Source organism: Diuraphis noxia, unplaced genomic scaffold, assembly GCF_037042655.1.
Source record: "Diuraphis noxia isolate RWA-SAM2 unplaced genomic scaffold, SU_Dnox_SAM2 contig0003, whole genome shotgun sequence".
Classification (NCBI taxonomy): domain Eukaryota; kingdom Metazoa; phylum Arthropoda; class Insecta; order Hemiptera; family Aphididae; genus Diuraphis; species Diuraphis noxia.
This window is the reverse complement of record NW_028301713.1, coordinates 72,821,691-72,843,251: the sequence shown is the minus strand read 5'-3', so window position 1 is coordinate 72,843,251 and position 21,561 is coordinate 72,821,691. Positions and strand designations below refer to the sequence as shown.

The 21,561-nt window shown below is 24.9% G+C and overlaps 1 protein-coding gene and 1 long non-coding RNA gene across 6 annotated transcripts in view; one reads left to right on the top strand and one right to left on the bottom strand.

The window, feature by feature from the left end:
• The first annotated feature begins 389 nt into the window (after window positions 1-389).
• The window catches only part of TkR86C (Tachykinin-like receptor at 86C), a 125,564-nt gene continuing 104,392 nt past the window's right edge, over window positions 390-21,561 (top strand). For 2 of the 5 annotated variants that reach the window (XM_089223828.1, XM_089223827.1), the window contains exon 1: window positions 559-612. The gene's annotated coding sequence lies outside the window, so the exon portion shown is untranslated. Of the gene's footprint in view, window positions 521-554; window positions 613-21,561 lie in introns of those variants that run through there. The other 3 variants (XM_089223826.1, XM_089223829.1, XM_089223825.1) reach the window with 3 other exon arrangements.
• The window catches only part of LOC149057733 (uncharacterized), a 37,390-nt gene continuing 28,338 nt past the window's right edge, over window positions 12,510-21,561 (bottom strand). The window contains exon 3 of the long non-coding RNA XR_016190998.1: window positions 12,510-12,671. This is a non-coding gene — a long non-coding RNA (uncharacterized LOC149057733). The remainder of the gene's footprint in view (window positions 12,672-21,561) is intronic.

The window sequence follows — 21,561 nt, the reverse complement described above, 5'->3', positions numbered from 1 at the left end:
GATATATCCATTATTTCGTGAGATATCGCAATAGATAAATCCTTGCGGAATACCCTATATATAGGTAGGTATGTTCTATTCATTTCAAGGATATTTGTATTTAAAATTAACATGTAGATATAGCTACATGGTGTAGGGAACCAGAAATATTATAATATATTTATTATAATGATAACAATTATTTTACCAGTGTACAAATATTTAAACTCTGCTCAGCTGCGGTGTGAATGGTTATTTTACAGCGTTCTGCTGCCCTGCGTAGTACCCACGCGCGAGCATAGGGTTTTCATGAATAAGGGTTGTGTAGGGAGTGGGACAAACAAATGTGACCTTGCGCCGTAGGAAAAACCGACTGAACTCTCAAAGCCCGCGACCAGTCGCGACACGTGCTGAACCCAGTGAGAACGATCGAGTTCTCGAACACGCTTATCATCCCCGACTACGAAACACTAACTTTAAGGATTCGTCTCCGTATACGGTTTCCGGTGTCTTGTCGTTTTTTTTTTTTTTTTTTTTTAAGGTAAGATGAACATATATTATGTACGAGTGTAATATCCAGTTTATAACTATAGCGTTTTAAGAGACGTCTGAAATAGACTTTTAAGTACCTAGGTAGGTAACCAATAGTAATTTATAATTTTGCTTTATATGTTACCATAAAAAGTATACGGGTGAGTTACAAAACATGTAACAATCGTATTCTTAGTTGAGTATTTTTATTTTCGTGGATGAGCTTTTAAACATTTTAAAGCTCATTCATGAAAAAAAAAATTCGTATAAATAGACTTTTTTTTATTAATCTATAACTGGTAGTTGAATAGTATTAATAGCGTACACGTCAGGAAACTCATTATTTCAAATTGTTTTTCAATAATAGGATATAAAAAGGAATTATATTATATTTAATTATAACAAGATATTATGTAAATATAAATATATTATTATATATAATACTGTATTTCACTGTATACAGACTTGCAGTACCCTAAATTATCGGAAATTGAACACAGGACAATAATTATATGTAATGACAATTTTTTATATAGATTTATAATTTCAGAAATCATTTTAAGAACAATATTTTTATAAAAAATAACTATTTATAAGAAACCAATATTTAAAGTCATGCTACCAATCCTAATATACCTAATGACTAAAAATAATTTTAATCAAAAATAATAATGATACGTTGCATACTAAATTATACTTTAATATATCAAATTAATTTTCTAATAATATTAACTGATATATTATATATATATATATATATATATATACTGTCACCAGTATTGTGTGACATGTAAATAATATAAACTCTCATTTCTACTGTAACAAAAAATTAAGCACAAAGTTAAATTCATGGTTTAATTCTTAAAAAAATTATAAATATGTAATACAATAGATGTATTTTAAAAACTCCAAATTAGTAAATATGTATACAATTAAAATAAAATTGATAAGAACTTGTATAAAGTAAAATATTTTATATAGATTTATTCTTAAGTCTGTTAGAATAAATAAGTGTTATTATAGTTTATTTGGTTTAGAAATACATGATTATTATTTATTAATTTTACTATTATAACAGTATATAGGTAAAAAAAAAATTATAAAAAGTGAGATAAAGGAGTAAATTATGCAGATACCTAAATAAAAATAATTACTAAGCTTAAAAAAAAATGACTCTATGATTTATATGATTCATCCGAAAGATGATGGTAACTTTATTTTAAAACATAATGTTTACATTTTCAAAAACATCACTTTTTACATGTATATTAACTATTCTACTCTTCATAAAGCATGCAATTTTGCTAATTTATTTTAAAAATAGTTCGTAAATTTATACTAAACACAAAGTTTTATAAATGTCAACTCAATGCAATATCGATTTAACTAAATAGTATCAAAAAAATTAATTTAATTGAAAATAAATAAATTTAATAATAATAAATAATTTCAAAATGTATAATAATGTTAATTCAGATAATAATTATTTTAATAACATTTCATATTTCATTTGCACAACAAATTGTACTTTGAAAGATTCAGTTTTGGTATTGAAATAATGAAATCAAAATTTATGATTACTATTATTCTGTAATTCACATAGAAGAGAAATTAAAAAAAATGTCTGAATACAATATTATTAAAAAATCTATTGCAATTATTTGAATAAAGGGATTCACATAAACATACCTTGCTTTTTTTTACTGATGTTCACATGCCCAATTTCAATACATATATATAATAATAATAAATCGTGTATAAATATAATTAAATTTAAAAAATAAATTAAAATCTAGAATATACAAATCATCAAGCATAAATGGGTGGACGGTTTTTTATATTTAAACAAAATCTTATACCAAACATAATTTTTGCACAGTGATTATTGTAAATAGTATACTGGTATATATTGTATATTTATATTAAATTAAGTCTATCATACAATGTCTACATTTCTGAATAATTTCCAATGTGTAAGTGTTACTTTTGTACACAATTATTATTTTAACAGTTTTCTAACAATAGTATACAATGTATATTATACCTACATTCATAATAAATTGCTATTTTAATTACAATATTTTTCTTCTTAGTATGCTATTATTACGTATTAATTGAACTAATCATCAAAATTAATTTCGTTTGATTACAATTATTGTGTTCTAATTTACCATAATTAAATTCATGGATTCCAAACAAGGGTGGAAAATTCTTTTGGCCAAATAAAATTGCTTGAATGTATTATGACAAAAAGTTTATAAATCATAATGTATAAAATAATATACTGTGATAAAAGTTATAATATCGTAGGCACATATTATTCTTTAATATATTATGCAAAATCATATTCAATAAATTGAGATATGTCTTCTTTTCTTCTCATCGTATAATAGTCTGTTTCAAATATTATAAATCTCGCTCATTTAAAGTATTTTTTGTATTTTTTGTACTTTTAGTGTTTACTTATATTGATATATTTTATGTTCTCTGTTTAGTCCATAAAGCTCCATAAATCCTATACTTAATAGGATAATCATTCGTAAAATAAAGACAGTATTAATGTATGTCTTACATTTGCTATTCCAAATTATATATTGCGACATGATTGATAAGTGGTTTCTATAATTAAAAAATAATGCAATTTAAAACATATCATATTATTTACCCTCCTATCAGATTTTTAAAGTTATAATCGGGATTGTTGGCTCTAGTGGTGTACAAACATGCGTTCAGGTTTGTATGCTTAAAATATATGAATTTAAATATAGGTATTAAAAATAAGCAAAAATAACATAAAAATGTTTACATAAAGCATTCTCTGACGAATAGCGAGTATGAGATGACGAGTGACAAAGTTGTACAATAATATTAAGAATTTCTTGGAAAAAAAAACATTAAATATATCTACCTGTCATGAATTACTAGCTGACAAGTGAAGAAAAAAATAACATTATTAAATTCATAATTAATCGTAAATTCGTAACCCAACATGAATTTGCAATTAGACGAATTTAGGTTATCGTGTTTAAAGGTTAATCAAGCAATATTAACAAATGATCAAAGTCTTTTGGAAAATTTACGTATAGATTATTCAAAATTACCTAAACTAATTGTATTGCTCGAAGCCATCGGTAAACCGGGAGTCAGTTATAGTTTGTTTTCACTGTAAATAATTATATATTAATAATTAATTATCAGAACTTTAAATATTTCTATTGTCATAATCACGAGTCACCTATGGCTAACACGATGGACACACGCAAAATAAAGAAATATGAACTAATTATCAATATTAAGTATTTGATAATAAAAGGAAAAATTTAGAAAAATCAGGTTTTTATCAGAGGTTATCGTCTTTACCAGTCTAGTAGCAATTATGCTTCAAAAAAAAAACATAAAATTTCATATTAATATTGACATTTTAGTAGAGATGTAAAATATAAAATTGTAAAATATCAAAATAATAAATATACCCAAATTTGGTAAATTATGATGTGGTTGTAATATAACCATAAGGGCCCCACTTCAGAGCCTCTTTATTTCTTTTTCGTGTATTTATAATTATAGTTGATCTTATTTTTATTATTTACTGGACGGTAGGGCATTCATGGTATTATATATTTATAACTTTATAAGTACCTAGCAGTGTATTATCTTATGCATATTATATTTGAAATTATTATATTATATGAATATAAATATTAAAAATGTACTTATAAAATAAACTGCAAGTTAATCAAATCAGATTCATTAAGTGAGTGATACTATTATAGACCATTTTAATATACACGACGTAAATAAAATCAAATTTCTTAATAGTGGTAGTAATTTATAGTGATAGTAATTAATTGATTGCATGAGATTATATGGCTATGGTAGTAATAACTAATAAACAGTACACACTATCGGTAGGTCATTGTGAGTCGTAGACCTTTTGGACGTTATACATTTTTATCAACCATTCCGTTATATTGATATATCTTGAGTATTTAACTTTTTAAGAAGTTTAATTTATTTGAGGTTTTCACTATAAGTTATGTTTAGTAAAATAGTTACCTGTAAAAAAATAAATAATTAACTTACGTGCTAACAATTTACCGGGCTTACATATTTACGCTTTAGTAACATGATACTAATTTCCAAAACATTAGACTTGATTCCAAGTCCAGCGAAAAAAAAAATCAAAATCTAATGCTGTAAGCCCTGAAACCTTTATATTATCATTAAATTTCATATAATTACTAACCAGATGCTCCGTCGAGATAACATCCCGATCACAGTTATTTTTATTACGATAATAACGAAATAATACAATATAATATTAAAGGTTTACCACCATATCGATGTACGAACTTGTTAGAGTGTGTGCACTACATAGTAATAATTGGAATAAGTCATATGATATCGATGTGGGTGTTTTATTACTGAAATTTGACCCATAATAATGCTGCAGTTACTAAAATAATATACCGTTACACACAATCGTCTATTTAATAATATTGTAAAATATGTATGGTGTTCCTGGGTTTTTTCTTTTTATTTAACACTACAAGAATGAACTCAGGTTAGTGAGTGGAAGCGAAAACCTATTTTCTTTTATCAAATGCAGAATTTTTAAGGATATTTACGTTCATTACAGTAGATTAAACTTTAAATAATAAATTATCGAGCCCTTAAGTTATTCAATTGATGGAATATAATAATATACTGTTTATTATTATTTTTATTATTATTATTATTGTTGTTGTTGTTATTATATAATAGATTAAAATATGTCAGTATAATATCATATGCTATTACAAATTTAAACAATTTTATAACTATACAAAATATAATGTTGTGTTTTATGTCGAGTCACAATATTGATTGGGTATAGATTATACCCAATATTATAATATAATACGAAAAATAAAAGTAAGATATTAAGATATATTAATAAATGATAACTATTACATAACTAGCTGATCCCCGTGCACTACGTTGCCCATAAAAAATACCCACACTATGTGATTCAAAATTTTTGGTTAATTCGTCGTTTATATCCGGCTAGTCATGATAAAAACTTCCCCAGTACCAAATTTCCGTGGATTTACCCTATATTTATCTCCATAAAAGATTTTTAACACATTAATTTAAAATACAAGACTAAAAGTATATTTTATCATAATATTTTATCACATTTTCTTGCTTAGTAAAGGTGAAACAATTTTTAAAATTGGTACCTAATAACAAATTGCTTATTTCTTATTCATCCATACTAAATTGTATATCCAATAGCAATCATATAATACATAAAAATATATTTAATATTTTTTTTAGTTCTATAAATATCTCAAATATGCAATAAAAAAAATTAAGGGAAACTTATCAAAATATAATATAGCCTTTAGATTTATGAGATTGTGTAGCTTTCTGATGGTAAAAAATAATGAAATCAGTTAAACTTGTCAGACGAACGATTTTTCTTCTCTATATTGTATAACCCTTTTAACCTCTTTAGGGGTCTAATTTTGAAAAAATCATTTCTTAACGGTTGCGTACATTATAAAACAAAACTGCCATCCAAATTTCATACTCATAGCTTCAGTGGAATTGGATAGGCGATGACGACTCACTGTAGGACATAATACTTTATATATTAAGATATCGTTCATAAAATTTGCGTCTTAAGTACTTCATCAGGAAGATATTTTCTAAAAAAATTACAAAAATCATTTGACGTATCAAAATAATTGATCTACTGAGGAACGAAAATTATTTATGATGTATTTATTATATGTTTACCATTTATTACTTTATAATGACACATTATCTAGAAACATTTCGTACCTATCTGCAAAACATAATAGGTTTTCGATTCAATTCACTATCATGATAATATTACCATTCAAAAAGTTTGAGCGGAACACCCGGAAACACCCTGTATACATTATGTAAGAGGTGACATATCAACAAACAAATAATAACAAAATATATTGTCTAAGACACAATATACTTATGACAACAAACATTTCGTACTGTTATTTAAAATTGTCCGCATTCTGTGAATTTCGTTTTACCGTAGAAATACAATTTCATTATAGCAGTTATAAAGCTCACATTAACTTTGCTGACTATAATTTATCGCGTTCTAGTGAAAACCAATCTCAACATGATTTGTAATATGTTTCAGAAATTTAATTATAAATACATTTTGAGACCCCTAAATTAAAAACAGTGATATTTTATACAGTTTACCAACATAATATGCATACCAATATTACATGCATTCACTTGTCTAATTTTAAATTACGTTTACATAACTTATACAATACATATATATTATATATATATATATATATATAAGAACTGTATGACTTAAATAATCATTTATGAATTTAGTGGCTGTCACCTGTATGTATATTGAATTAATATTGCATCATTAATATTAATTTTTAATTTTTAAAATATCCATGACATTTTCTAAGCACCTATATCTAATAAGAAAAATTATTATTGTGTGCGTGTGCGTGTGAGTGTGTTTTTTTTTAAAAACATTTTGGATAATTAAATTAAGATATAAAATCAAAACCACACACAACTTATAAATAACAAGCAACATTCTCTTAGCACCTTAAAAGGATTAAAAATAATAATAATATAACCATTATTATTTACTTTTGTCCACACAAACAATTTATTTATATAAATAAGCCAACATTAAACAAAAAAAAAAAACATATAATGTTACAAATTCGTATAAAAATAGTAAATTAATTTACAAAGTTACTTAAGGTTGTAAACATATAAGCAAAATAATAATAATAATTATTATTATTATTATTTATCTCTTCCTTATTTAATTAGTAAACATTTTAACTCTTAGGAGATGGATAAATTAAAAAATTGACATAAAATTATCAAAAATTGTAGAAAGATGATAATACCTCATTGGTAATAATTTTACCATATGCAAAGATAATAGAAATAAGAAATAATAAGGTTCATGGTTTGTTAATAGCACGATTTAAGATATACAGGTTGCACAACGACCTATGTTTAATAGCGTCCCGTAGTGACTTTAAAAATGACACTATAAAACAGCTGTCAAAAATAGAGCATTGGCGCTCCCGGTGTCGAAATAAGCAAAACGCCTATGTTTAAAGATCTTATATTATTATCTATTTCGAAATTTTGCTTCGCTTTTTTTGTCATTTGATTCAGCTTCTGATTTTATACTGTTTATTCTATTATTATACTTGAACTTGGACTTGAATACTTTATTTTATGTATAACAATAAGTAAAAGACATAATCTTATATAATAATTTAAAATAAAACTAATTTCCTTTGATAATAATAAATATTTTCCCTACATGTGGCGACACTGAAATACAATTTTCCTCGCAAGGAGCGTTGAGGGTTAATTTTTTTGAAGTGTCAGTTCTCGAGTCACAATATTTGTCTTCGTTGTGCAACCTGTATATCTTAAATCGTGGTTAATAGGTACTATTAGTTCATAATTATTAAATGTTATTGACAATATAAAAATATTGTTGGCATTAAATATAATAACATAAAAATAAAAACTAATGCATAACTCTTAATACTACCTCTTAGCAGAACCGGATTGGTTAGGCGAGCTACCGAGAAAATCTCGATGGGCCGCTTAAAGTTAGGGCCGGTAGTGTCAGAGTGTGAAAATAAATACATGTTAGAATAAGTAAATAAGTTTGTATCGGTTTTAGACGTAATAAACCAATAAAAAATAATAGAGGCCCAAATTTTGGGACAGTGAATAATATATAAATGGGCCGATTAGAAGTGAAATTCTCGATGAGCTGATATATACCAATCCGGCCCTGCCTCTTAGCTAACTAAAATCATGTTCCGTTGTTTCATTTTACTCCTCGTAAATTTCAATATATGAAAACTTTTTTAAACAAAAGTGAATAAATTAAACTAAAAGAATTTAGTAGGCTTTTTAGTTATTACTTATTAGCCTTTTAACTTATATTATTTTGTTTTTATATTTATTTTTATTAATCATAGTTTGTTATTATACACAATAGTTGTACATTTCAGATCTTTATTTTTAATTGTTTTAGAAAATAAACTGAATTGTTTATACATGGAATATAATTACAATATGTTATTATGTGAATTATAATTTTTATACGAATTCGTAAAATCTTAAAATGCATGAATATATAAATAAAATATCTATGTCTCTATATTTACCACCCTACTTAGTTATAAAATAAAACAAACAAGTTAACTGAAAAAAATTAATTCTCAATTTGTTTTATAAAACCTACGAATTATAGATAAAATATGTATAATCATTGGTCAAAAATGATACTAATATTTACAATAAATGGTAAAATCATATGATTTTATTTTATAATAACCATTCACTTACCTACGTAATCCTTATTTTTAGTTACAAAATATTGATTTTTACTGTTAAAAAATCACTACGACGTAAACATATCCTCTATCTTATTAATTAGCTGGAATGTATATTTTCTTCGTTAGTCAGTGATCATTAAATGTTATAAAAAATGTAAATCTATATCCTGAAAAATACTTCTAAATGTGCATTGGTCGATGTGTCTTTATAGCCACATTTTCCAATAATTATTTCATCATACATTTTTTTTTTTATTTAATAAAGTCTTACTGACGTATGTCATCTTAACTTAATGATGAATACATACAATTATTTTTCACATTTGAAAATAGATAACAATTAGTAATAATTAGAAAAATAATTAGTAAAAAAGATACAATCGGTTACGTTTTGAAGTATTTACAAATCAGAAGAAAATTAAAATTAATAATCATAGTTAGGTATAACAACAGATTGTGTGGGCGTCCACGCTTGAGTCGGTGTACAGAAAGTGGATCACTTGGTCTATAAAATTTCGCACTGGGAGCAGAATTGATGTGTTCGAAGAAGTTAATTGCTAATTTTTTTATGTACTCAGTTATTGTGGGTAGCTGGAGTGTATGTGAAGTGCATTATTACGTACAAACCATGGAGTATTAGAAATCATTTTCAGGACTTTTGATTGGAAAAATTGAATTTTGTGTATGTGGGTTTTTGCACAATTTCTCCACACAGGGACTGCGTATAGAAATAACGGTTAAAGGATTTGCTTTTATAACATAAGAGAACATCTCCAGCTTAATGCAGTTTGTCGATTGATCAACGGGTATGGTATAGGTGATGTGTGGTGTCCAAGTTAATTTTTTGTCCAAAATTACACCGAGGTATTTTATATTAATTGACCAAAGAATACCAAGAGTTTTGGGGTGCCGGTTGTAGAAGAGTACCACTGTACTCTTATGAGCGTTTAATATAATTTTCCATTTATCTCCCCATTTTTGAATTTCATTCAAGTGGGTTTGAATATTTTGGGTTATTGTTTCGGCGTCTTCAGCGCTTGAGTATATAGCACTGTCATCAGCGTATAGTGCTACTTCAGTATTATTCGTTGTAGGAGAGTACAAAACGTATAGGTTAATAATAGTAAAAAAGTAAAGGTGAAATTTTTGAACCTTATGGTACTCCTGCGTTAATTTGATTTGTTTCCGATGTGGTATCGTTAATTTGAACTTTAAAGCAGCGATCGGAGAGGTAGGATTAATTAAATTATATATTGCATTTGGAGTGTTTAAAGTTTTTAATTTATATAAAAGTCCGTCGTGCCAGACCCGACCAAAGGTTTGGGCTACGTCTAAGAAGGCTGCACCTATATGTAGTTTTTTTCAAATCCATCATTTATATTATGCTCTGTTAGGCGCAGAAGTTGTTGAGTGGTAAAGTGGTTAGATTTGAATCCAAATTGGAAATGCGGAAAGCATTTATTGCATTTAATTAATTGGTAAGTCTTGAGTAAATAATTTTTTCAAATATTTTTGAAACTGCAGAGGACAGAATGCTTATAGGTCTGTAATTGTTGGGATTAGAGTTATTTTTACCTGGTTTTTTGAACAAAATTATTGTGGCTAATTTTTATACGGTAGGAAAGTAACCAAATTTAAATTAGGCAATTGAATAAGATGGATAAATATATTATTGCTTTTCTGGGTATATTTTTTAGGACAGTATTGGTGATTAAATCGTGTCCGGGTGATTTTGTTTTTGGTAATTTTTTGATTATATCTAATGTTGTATGTGACAATGTGCCAACTAATAATAATAATAGACAAAATATTACTTATTTTAACCAAATGTTTAAATTGCGTAATATTAGGCCAACGAAGCAAATGAGCTGCGAGACAGCACTTTGTAAAATAATATTTAAGGACGTAAGCACCACAGTGAGGGACAGTGCGGGTTTCGAGTGAGAGACGATATATGTTTACAAGCGATTCATAGAGACCCGTATGTTTGTATGTTTGTTTTATGTTTTATAAAGTTATTCAAAATAGTATTAATTGTTCATCGATTATTTTGTGTACCATCGAGAGATAGGTATACTACACTAATATTTCGTTAGGGCTTGAGTATGGCAAAATATTTTGTGGAAGAATATCGGGCTCGTCAAGTTTTTGTTGAACTAGATAATTTGTAGAGTTATCTAGCGAGCTGTTTAATGTGAAAGCGTTTTCAAGAGTATGAGCAAATAATTCACATTTATCGGCTTCTGTATTTAGATAAGCACCTCCCGCTTTCAAGGGATGGATTTCATTAGTATTCGGTTTGATTAATCTTTTCGTTGCAACCCATAAGTTGGAGTCTTCTGAGTGTATTGTAGATAGATATTTTTGATAACAGTTAATTCTGTGTTATACGAGTGAGTTTTTAACCTTTTTTGTTAGATAATTTAAATTTTCTCGATCTTTCGGTAGTCTATGTAGTTGAAAGAGTCTCCTCGTTTGATGTCTTGATCTGATTAATTTTAATATTGTATGAGGAAGTTGATAAGAACTAAAATTTGTTATCGTGTTTTGTTTTTCTGAACATGTGTCCAACCGCTTGGCAGATGATTTCACGTAAATGTTTTATTGCATTATCTGCATTGGAAATGTTTAGAATGTTTTTAGGAATAATTAGTTTTTGAATTTTTCCCAATCTGGTTTGCCGGTGATTAGTTTACGGGTGGGTGTTGAAAATGATAGAGACGCATCTATTGTAATTTTTACAGGTAAATGGTCTGAATCAAGTTCAAATAGTGGTTCTTGGTAAATGGAAAAATGGATCGATTTTTGTAAAATTATATCTAAAATATCAGAATTTCTATTTTGATCGTATGGAAAGTAAGTAGGTGTATCTAAAGCACACATAATCGTAGAAATGTTTGAAAGATAATTGAATAATTTACGTCCGCTTGCATTTATAACTTTGTTAATTATATTAGTTATTTACTATTAGATCAGAAAATCTGATTTTCTGCAGATTTGTAAATGTTTTAAAATTATTAATCCCAGTTTTATATTTTTTTTCCGTAAATTTATAAAATTCATCATTTTTCAATCATACTTAGATCAAATGTGACACTTATCACAAACTTGTCGAATTTACACCGTTTAGGTACAAAACGTATTTATTTATTTTTCTCATTCTTTTGATATTTTTTCGTGAACATCAAAATTCTTCTCTCAGACACCTACTGTCGTCTCTAATATTATACTATTTTATAATAAAATATCCCTAATAGCGGCTACTGAATTTATTTTGTATTTTTCAATATAAATATTAAACGCCAAATTCATATTATTTGTTGAACAGTTAATTAAGTTGCATCTTGTTATATTAAAAATAAACTATAATAATATTTAATCCTTAACAATATAAAAGTTGCATACATTAATATTTAATAAGTTAATATAAAAATTAAAATATCCATATAATATATATTTATGTGCAAACATTTACATACTTTATTTTTTTTTTTTTTTTTTTTTAATTGATCTTATTAACATCGGCAGCGAAGGCCATTATTAGTTACAATATTGTTTATAGTACATTTTTAAATTTAAATTTTATTATACAAGTTTGTCTTGATTAGAAATTACATACTTTATTATGGGATCTTTTATGAAACTATTTGTAAGTGGAAATAAAAGATACAATTTAAAATTATCTTTATTATTATTGTAAAATTTGTATTATCTCTGTTCTTCTAATTAAAATAAATATATGTTTCAAATAAGCAGGTAACCATTTCAAATCTGCAAAAAAAAAAAAAAAAGTATTGGTAAATTAAGTAATTTTAGTAATTATAATATATCTAAGTAATTAAAATGTAGCTTATTTATGTGACTGTAATAATTTCCAACCCACCATATTTGGGAAATTAAACCCATTCAGTATTCCGAAGCTACAAAATATTTGGGCCCTTTCAAATTATTTCAAGTTCGAAAATTCAAATAAAATACGTACATTTTTTTTAAATGATGATGGATCAAAATCGAAATCGAATGAGACGTTTTTGAGTTGTTTAATTTTGTATATGTATTAAAGATAACATATCCTCCACTACGGTGGATATGCCTAAACCCACTACGGGTTTGAAACATATAGGAGCTAGCTCTGGAAACTTGAAAATTGAAGTTATAATTCATCATCATTATCAACATAAATTTAAATTATTAACATAACAATTGTTCAAGTATAGTAAACACCATATCCAATATTACAACTACCTATTTCATATTATTATCGTTTAATCATTTTTACGGACTATTATCCTTAGTACAAACATTTTATAACTGAAACAGCTGTTTCATTCGTACTAGTACAACGTCTACAACTCATTATGTTTTTGAATAAGTTACATATTTAAGAATGTATAAAAAAAAGTAAAAAGAATGGTTAGGTTAGTAAAAAGAATGGTTTTTGTTTTGCATTTAACAAATAACATTTTTTTTTTCAAGAAATTAATAAGCTAAACGTTTTGAATATTCGTTCAATATGAAATATTTAAGTTTTAAGTAAGATATTTTTTGAATAAATTAAAATGATCACGTGTATCAGTTTTAGTTTCTATTCGACTTTCAGAAGATAAAAATGTTTTATTCATAAACCACTCGATTTGTAATATGACCACAATATTAATAATAATGGGAGAAAGGGTAGTCAATTGTTAAGTATTTTTATTATTTGTTGTATATTAATACAATATGGACCAGTAATAGAATTAATGACCTATTATATTCCTCTATAATACACAAACCAAATCGTATCCAGACAATGCCACATTATAGTTAACTGTTAATAAACTCGCTAGGAAATATTAACTATAGTGAAATTATTTTATGTGGAAAAGTAAAATGGTTATTATTTGTTATTTCTGTTTAATATATCTAATACTCAGTTTCATTTTTAACCTATATGGTTATACATAAAATATTCACTTTCTTTTAATACAATACAAACTCTCAATGATATGTTAATATTTTAATGTGAGTATATTTCTAAGAGATGTAATAATATATTTAAATTTACTTATTTTATATTTCTTTTGACAAAAACAATATTTTAATAGTTATATCAAAACGATCAAACTAAAGTAAGTAAGGATATTATGTATAAGGAGTGTAACAGAAAAATCTGAAAAAAATTGTGCTATAGTTAAACGTAACAAAAGTTGCGCACAAATACATAAATGATAAATAATTTAAGAAATAGCTACATTAATGACAGGTTCCGTAAAATAATATTTTGAAAATATTTATAATATTTTAAATTAATTTATTCAAAAAAAAAAATATTATTAACTAGTTTAAAATTTAAAAAAAAATTAACTTCTTGATTTAGATAACTGTTTATTTTATAGTATAGCAAAATTATTGTCATAATATGATAATATTGTTTTTGTAATAAGATTTAAAAATAAGCTATTTTAAAACTTTTCTTTAAAATTTACGAAGTAAAAATATAAAAATGTAGGTGTACTATAAATATAACGCGATCATTTACAAATTGTATATAAAAATAATAATCTTAAAATAATATTGATTTCTGCATTAGTCAGTTGTTTTTGTTAAATTCTGTATTATAATAAGCCCAAGCATTGTAATAATCTGTGCTTTATGTTTTATGCATTTATATCTTTGTACATTCCAACCAAAATGTATTTTTAATATCCATTTATAATTTTTCTAACAATTGTTTAAGTCGTTCTTAGGAAAAGTTTTTTTTTGTAACGACTTCCTGATTACATGATTTAAAATGTAATTCGTTATGATTCGTCAAAAATGCCCATTATATTTCATAAGACTTGAATAATAATTAACCTGTTTTCACCATTATATAAAACAAGTACAACTCAATCTCGTAATATTAAATAAACATTATATATTAATAATTAATTTATGATCCCATTCTTAGGACATCTTCTATCATATCTCATTATTGAAGCATTTAAATGGATTATAGTTATAAAACTATAATAAGAATCCTTTATGAAATGAATATTTTAATTTTCACATAAACACGTAATTAATGATTCATGGCATAACTGAACATAATATAAGTCTGCGTTTGTAATTTAAAAATGTAACGCCGGCTAATAGCCATGTAGTTGATGCCTTAAAATTTTTTTAAAAAAAGTCTGCGTTTCGAAAGTCAAAATGAAAAATTACTAACGTCTACTAAATCTATATTTAGAACATATATTCAAACGAAGCCCTTAGACAACTGCCTACACAACAATTTGAATATAGTTAGTAAAATATGTTGAATTACATATAGACAAAAAAGTTGTATTGTATATATTATACTAAAAAGCAGTTAGTTTACGATTTTGTGTTAACTTCGTACGAATGATTCACGGTCACAAAACTTGGGCTGTGTCGTATGAATTTAGCCAACCAACTTAACATGTTTAATCTTGCGGGTAGCTGCCAGTGACCGTTTATCTTAATCGGATTTCGTATAAACAACTTTTTGGGGAGAAAAAACTTAAAAACTTATATAGGTATACTTATTTAAATAGATATAATGTTATAAAATACAAGATACATTTTTATTTTATTATATTTAAGTGAAATTATATAATATTGCGTGTAATTTTAGATTCTGAACCAAGCAATGAATGTATTGATTTTACAAAGATTTTTTTTATTTATGTCTGTATACATACGAAAAGTATTAAAAAAATAATCCTATTTCCAACGGTGGTATCTGATAGAAATTTGGATATAGTTGATAATTTTAACAGAATAAAATAATTGAAAATTCCCAGTTCTTTTCTTAATAATCGAAAAAAAAATATTAAGTAACAACATAAATTTATATGCAAACCCAATTTTTAACAGAATAGATTTTATTTTTTTGTTGTTACTCAAAAACAAAATGTATTCGTAGATACTTAAAATTTTCACCAAATGTTTATTAAGAAATATATTAGCACTTTTATTTTTTAAACAGTTGATATTAATATTTTGAGGAAATTCGTCAAAATATGCAAACTGTTTAATAGTTATTTATTCATTCGATTAATATATATAAGGTTTGAAAATTCATTACAAGGTTTCTAATAAGTTTCATTTTAATTATTAAATAAAAAATGTGAAGCCACAATTAAGATTTATATATCTTTGAATTTTAAATTTTGACTAAATTAGTCAAAATTGCGGATACTATTAAATTCTACGGTATTAATTTACTATTTTTGACTGCTAGAAATATTATATGAAATAATATTATTAAATTTTTTATAATATCTATTATAATATTTGTGATTTGTTTTTGAAAAAATTAGCTCATACCCTATTACTAATAAAAAAAATAATTAATAATATGAGTATTAATATTAAAAAAAATATTCTTAGAATTATAGACTAACGCTCACATCATATACAAAGATTTATAATTTGATTCAAAATTACGAGTACAATGACCTGTTCAAAATTTGAATACATAATATATGTCTATATTAGACACACTTTGATCATATTATTACTTAATTACTATATTTAATTGAATAAGTCAAATTGAAAAATTCTTCATTCTTGTGCACCTAAATCTTAAATGACAGAAGGTATATAATAGTATAATAATACATATCAATTAATAATGTAATATTTTGAGACGTTTATAATGTATTACATATTCTGTAAAAAAAAAATTGTTCTATACTATATTATGTACTATTTTATACTTTAAAATAAACAAGCTTTCTGGATTTGCACATATAGATACATTTTACAACATTGAATTTGCTTATAATTTGCTTATGTAAAAAATCAGGCTAATTACCTCAGTTGTCGAAGCCTTAACCCTAATAAAAAAAAAAAAAAAAACTATGTAAAAAAAGCATTTCAATTGTAAAACTTGCATAATTTAAAATAATAATCTATAGACATCTGCTATTAGGTAATCATTATTTACACAAAATGATTTTCATAGAAATCCAATACACAAATAAAAATGAAATTTCGAGTTCAATATTTAGCAGTAGATACTTCACTTTTTATTTCAGTGCATATCTTTCTGTCTAGTGTATTCACTCTCGATTATCTCTATCGTTCTCGAATGAACCCATAGCGACCACTCTATTATTATACCTTAATCTACACTATATATTCCTTTATTGCTAGCAACGCTTTTGGCTTCATCACTTAAAATGCTGAAGGGTTAATACAAAAATAATTATAATATAGGTACTATATAATATGCACGTATTGTATAGTTTAAATATTATATACTGTTTAGGTTTATCATATTATAACTTCCATTGTATGTACCTAATACTCTTATAGTACTGTTATAGAATATAAAAATTTAATTACTAATAACGTTAAAAATAATTCAATTCTGGAACTACAGTGTGTGTTACTGCAGTGCGTGAATGTATTACGTATTATTTTGAGTTGATGTATTAAATTTGAAATCTACGTATTCAACAAACGATTCTAGATAAGGTTACTGAAGAAATTGTAAGAGTTCAATTAACCTGCAATTAAAATATATTTGAAATAAAGAAATATTCAAAACTTCCATAAAACTCTCTCTCAAGAAACTCCATAGAAAAAGAAAACTAAATGTATTTCAAACAATAATATTAAAATAATACAATAAAGTGAATAATTGTGATAGGTATAATTATTAATAAATACAACAAACGTTTGTTTATAATCGAACCAAGTTATTAATTATTCCTACGTTTAGTGAATTAATGATTGTGTGTGTGTTATAGATGTGCATAATATTATAAAATAAATACATTTGAACTTTATAGAATTAAGTAATATCTTTAAAGTTTTAATGATTTTTGTTAGTAGGATATTATGGGTGTTAGCAGAATTTGGAATTGTATCAACCAAATTTGAGACACATTGACGCATAATGAAAATAATTTATTATACAGACTTAATCTTAGAATCTTAGTATTATATGTCTCTCCCATAATATTACTCTATGGTCTCTCCATTACCATAGAGCCGTTTTGTAAATATTAGAATCTGATATAATACCGAAAAATGTATTATTTTATATTTTCGTTTTTACGTAGTTGTTTGTAATTAGTAAAAAAACGTTAATAACCAATAACGTTCCATTAAAAATTAAATTTGAATACAACAAAATATTTGAATCGTCATTTAAATAAATTGAAATAAGAAAAATTATCGAAATTCCTATTATTGCAAAAGTTTACCTATAGGTACTAAAAGAATCCAAACATTTACTGTAAGCTAAATAAACAATAAAATTTATTCTGTAATACATTTTATAAATGTGATGGTTATAAACTAAAATCACATAATAATAATATGTATTATTGTACCTATATTAATTATAATTAGTATGTTTGTAATGTTTAAAAATGTCATAAAAATTAAAATCTTTGCGGTCCAAACAATACTTATCTGAATAACATATATATTATAATATAATGGCTATGCCTACTAAGAGCACATTAAAATTTCCTAATTCCAAGAATATAACCTATCTATTTGAACAGATATATAATTCAGTTAAATCAGAGCTAAAAATTACATGGTTGATTTAGTGAAAATGTATACGTATTTCTGCCTTTGTTTATCACTTATTCACCTCTTATCCGTCTATCCTATACTCACTGCTTTAATACTCATAGAATACCATTATTTTTTCTTACTCTGATCAATACGTGATAAGTTAAAAAACTTTTAGAATTAGATTTTGTTCATATATTAATGTAGTGTAAACTATATTTAGTTGTTTTAAAAGATTGTGAAGACATTGATACGTTACAGTGTTGATAAAAACTATACAATTTTATCCAATTACGTCGTGAGTTTAAATTTGTTGAAAAACAATACAGCTAACTTATCATAAATAAAATATAAAGTATGACGTGAAAGATACACAAATTGGCGTGTTTTGTTTCACCATTTAGACGCACCACTTATTATAATATTTCTTAAAGTAACCATAAAACATAGCATAAACGAATTTTGAACAAACCTATAAGTTCACTAATCACTATAATATGTATATTTTAATATTTATCATTTTATGAAATTTTTATAAGTTATAGTGATTTTATGACTGTAAGGATTATCTACATTTTTATTGATAACTATAATAAATATAATATAACTATAATACAACCAATTGAATTAAAAAAGTGAAGTCTCGTTAGCTAAAATTAAAATTTAACTATTTTAAAATGTAATTATCAGTCCTTGTATCGTATTTTATTTTATTTTTAGAGATCATATAATGACATCATTTTTAACTTTAATATAGTTACTATACTTGTTTGTATATTATTTTGTATTATTTACATCAATATATATAGATAATTCTTTTTGGTATACGGATTACTATCTACCTAAATTAAATTCATTTAAATTCAATATCATGAATATTTCACATATTATGTGTATGTCTGGTCTAAAATATGTTAAGTTAAAAAACAACACCAAGCAGTAATGCAGTATGTGTTGTGTATTTATCACTTGACAATTTTGTATATATCTCTGAGGTATAATTCTTTATAATACTAAAATTCTACATCATTGGACTACATAAAATTATTTATAGGTCTCGTGTATTTTATTATTTTTACCTGACATTTTGTTTACTGCCTATTTTTATGGTAAATTTATACCAACTAATTTAATATTTTTCATTGTTATGTCAAAATTGTATAATTATATGATCTTTAGTGAAGATTTAGTTTCTGAATAAAAAATTCAACAGATTGAAAATAAAAAAAAGACTGTAAAATATTGTGAATCTCAAATCTACCGTACAAATAAAGATTTAACGAACAGAATAAGCTATATGTTAAGTATAATAATATACGAGAAATGTGTATACCTTATTTCCAAGATACTTACTTGTACATTATGTGATTTTGCATCAGTAAATAGAGGTATTAGAATATTAAATGAAAATGTAATTTAAAAGTAAGTATTACAACAAACTAAATATACAAAACTCGTCATGAGTTTGACGATTGTTGTGTCATGATAAAACCACATTTCCCCGAAAATTGTCTTAAGTATCTAATATATTTTACCTGGATAGTATTTAATAACTGTTCTTTGAATAATTTTTCTATCTATACAATTATGTACATAAGTAGTTTTGTTTACAATGTTTTTAATTACAAACTGAATTATTGCAAGAGACTATCTAACTGTCCAAATATTATGTAAGATTTAAATAATTTTAGGTTTTTGAATAACCAAGTATAGAATATAAATTTTTTATTATTTTAATAACTGTAATAAAATACATTTTTAACGTTCATAGTATATAATATCTACTATCTACTATACAGTATACTATACCTACGTTCGGCAGCTCAGCGTTTCGAAAAAAAGTTTTACCAAATCGACCGCGAAATGAATTTCTGTAATAATACTATGTTTTTACAATGTTTTCGTTAAAGCATTATATATGATCAAATATGCAGGGAAAAAGTACGCATTATTAATTTTGATAGATACTTGGAAATGATTTACAACACTTCTTCATCATTAATCATTTAACTAAATTGAATTATCTTGTACTTTGCAAACAAAATATTTATATTTTTAGATGTTATTTTGTAATATTATATTTAGAAACAGTGAATTATACTGCTAGGTAAAATTTTACAATTTTATTCTTTCTTGTATTCTTCTTCAATCTCCACTTATATCTTTTATGTGGCTAATTTTTACTACATTAAAAAAAAAAAAAAAATGTAAATAAGTACATAATAATATACATATAAAAAACTATTAGAAAGGTATTGCAGCTTAGATACGTATTAGGTTAGCTAATCTAAAGGACGTTTTTCAAGCACTTTGAATATTACGTATCTACGTGTAACGAATATCGAAATTAGTAGGTAATAAAAACAAATTAATCAGTAATTTCGAGACTACTTAGTACAACAATATCAAAATATGTGTGTGCATCCCGCACGGATCGTATAAAATATTAATTTATAATATCATAAATCGTAGATCAATCACAATCGGTTAATGTAAAATTATAAGTTTACAATATTGTACACTTGTATATTTGTGTAGGAAATAACAATAAAACATAGTTAATCTGTATCCGTACGTTAAACATATAAATTAATTACCTAACATTAACACATTGTAAATTCGGTTAACATAGCTTAACTATTACTAGTACCATAAAATCACCGACGACAGTATAAATTAATAGATTTCTGGTAGAAAATGGTACAACATTTGTAACATAGAACCACCTCTTCGGTAAGGTATTAATTTTGAAATAATGACTAGTTTTAATTTTAAAAGCTTAACATTATTAATTTTAGGAAATAAAAATATATGAGGTTGTTTTTTAATAATTTTTATTTATCTTTAACCTACTATTAATCTTTCATTATAATATATATATATATATATAAAATAATTAATTATTTGTGGGTATTTTAAACAATACTATGTTAATTAAGATGATATATTTTCAACTGTATGATAAAAAAAAAAATCATAAAAATAAGATGAATTTTTGGGTGTTCTGTTCCCAATCGTAATATGATATAATTATTATATAGTCATAATAAATTCGTATTTGCTCTAAAAAAAACATCTCCAAAATCATCGAACTATTTATAATTAATATAATACGATACAATTTTCATAACACAATAAA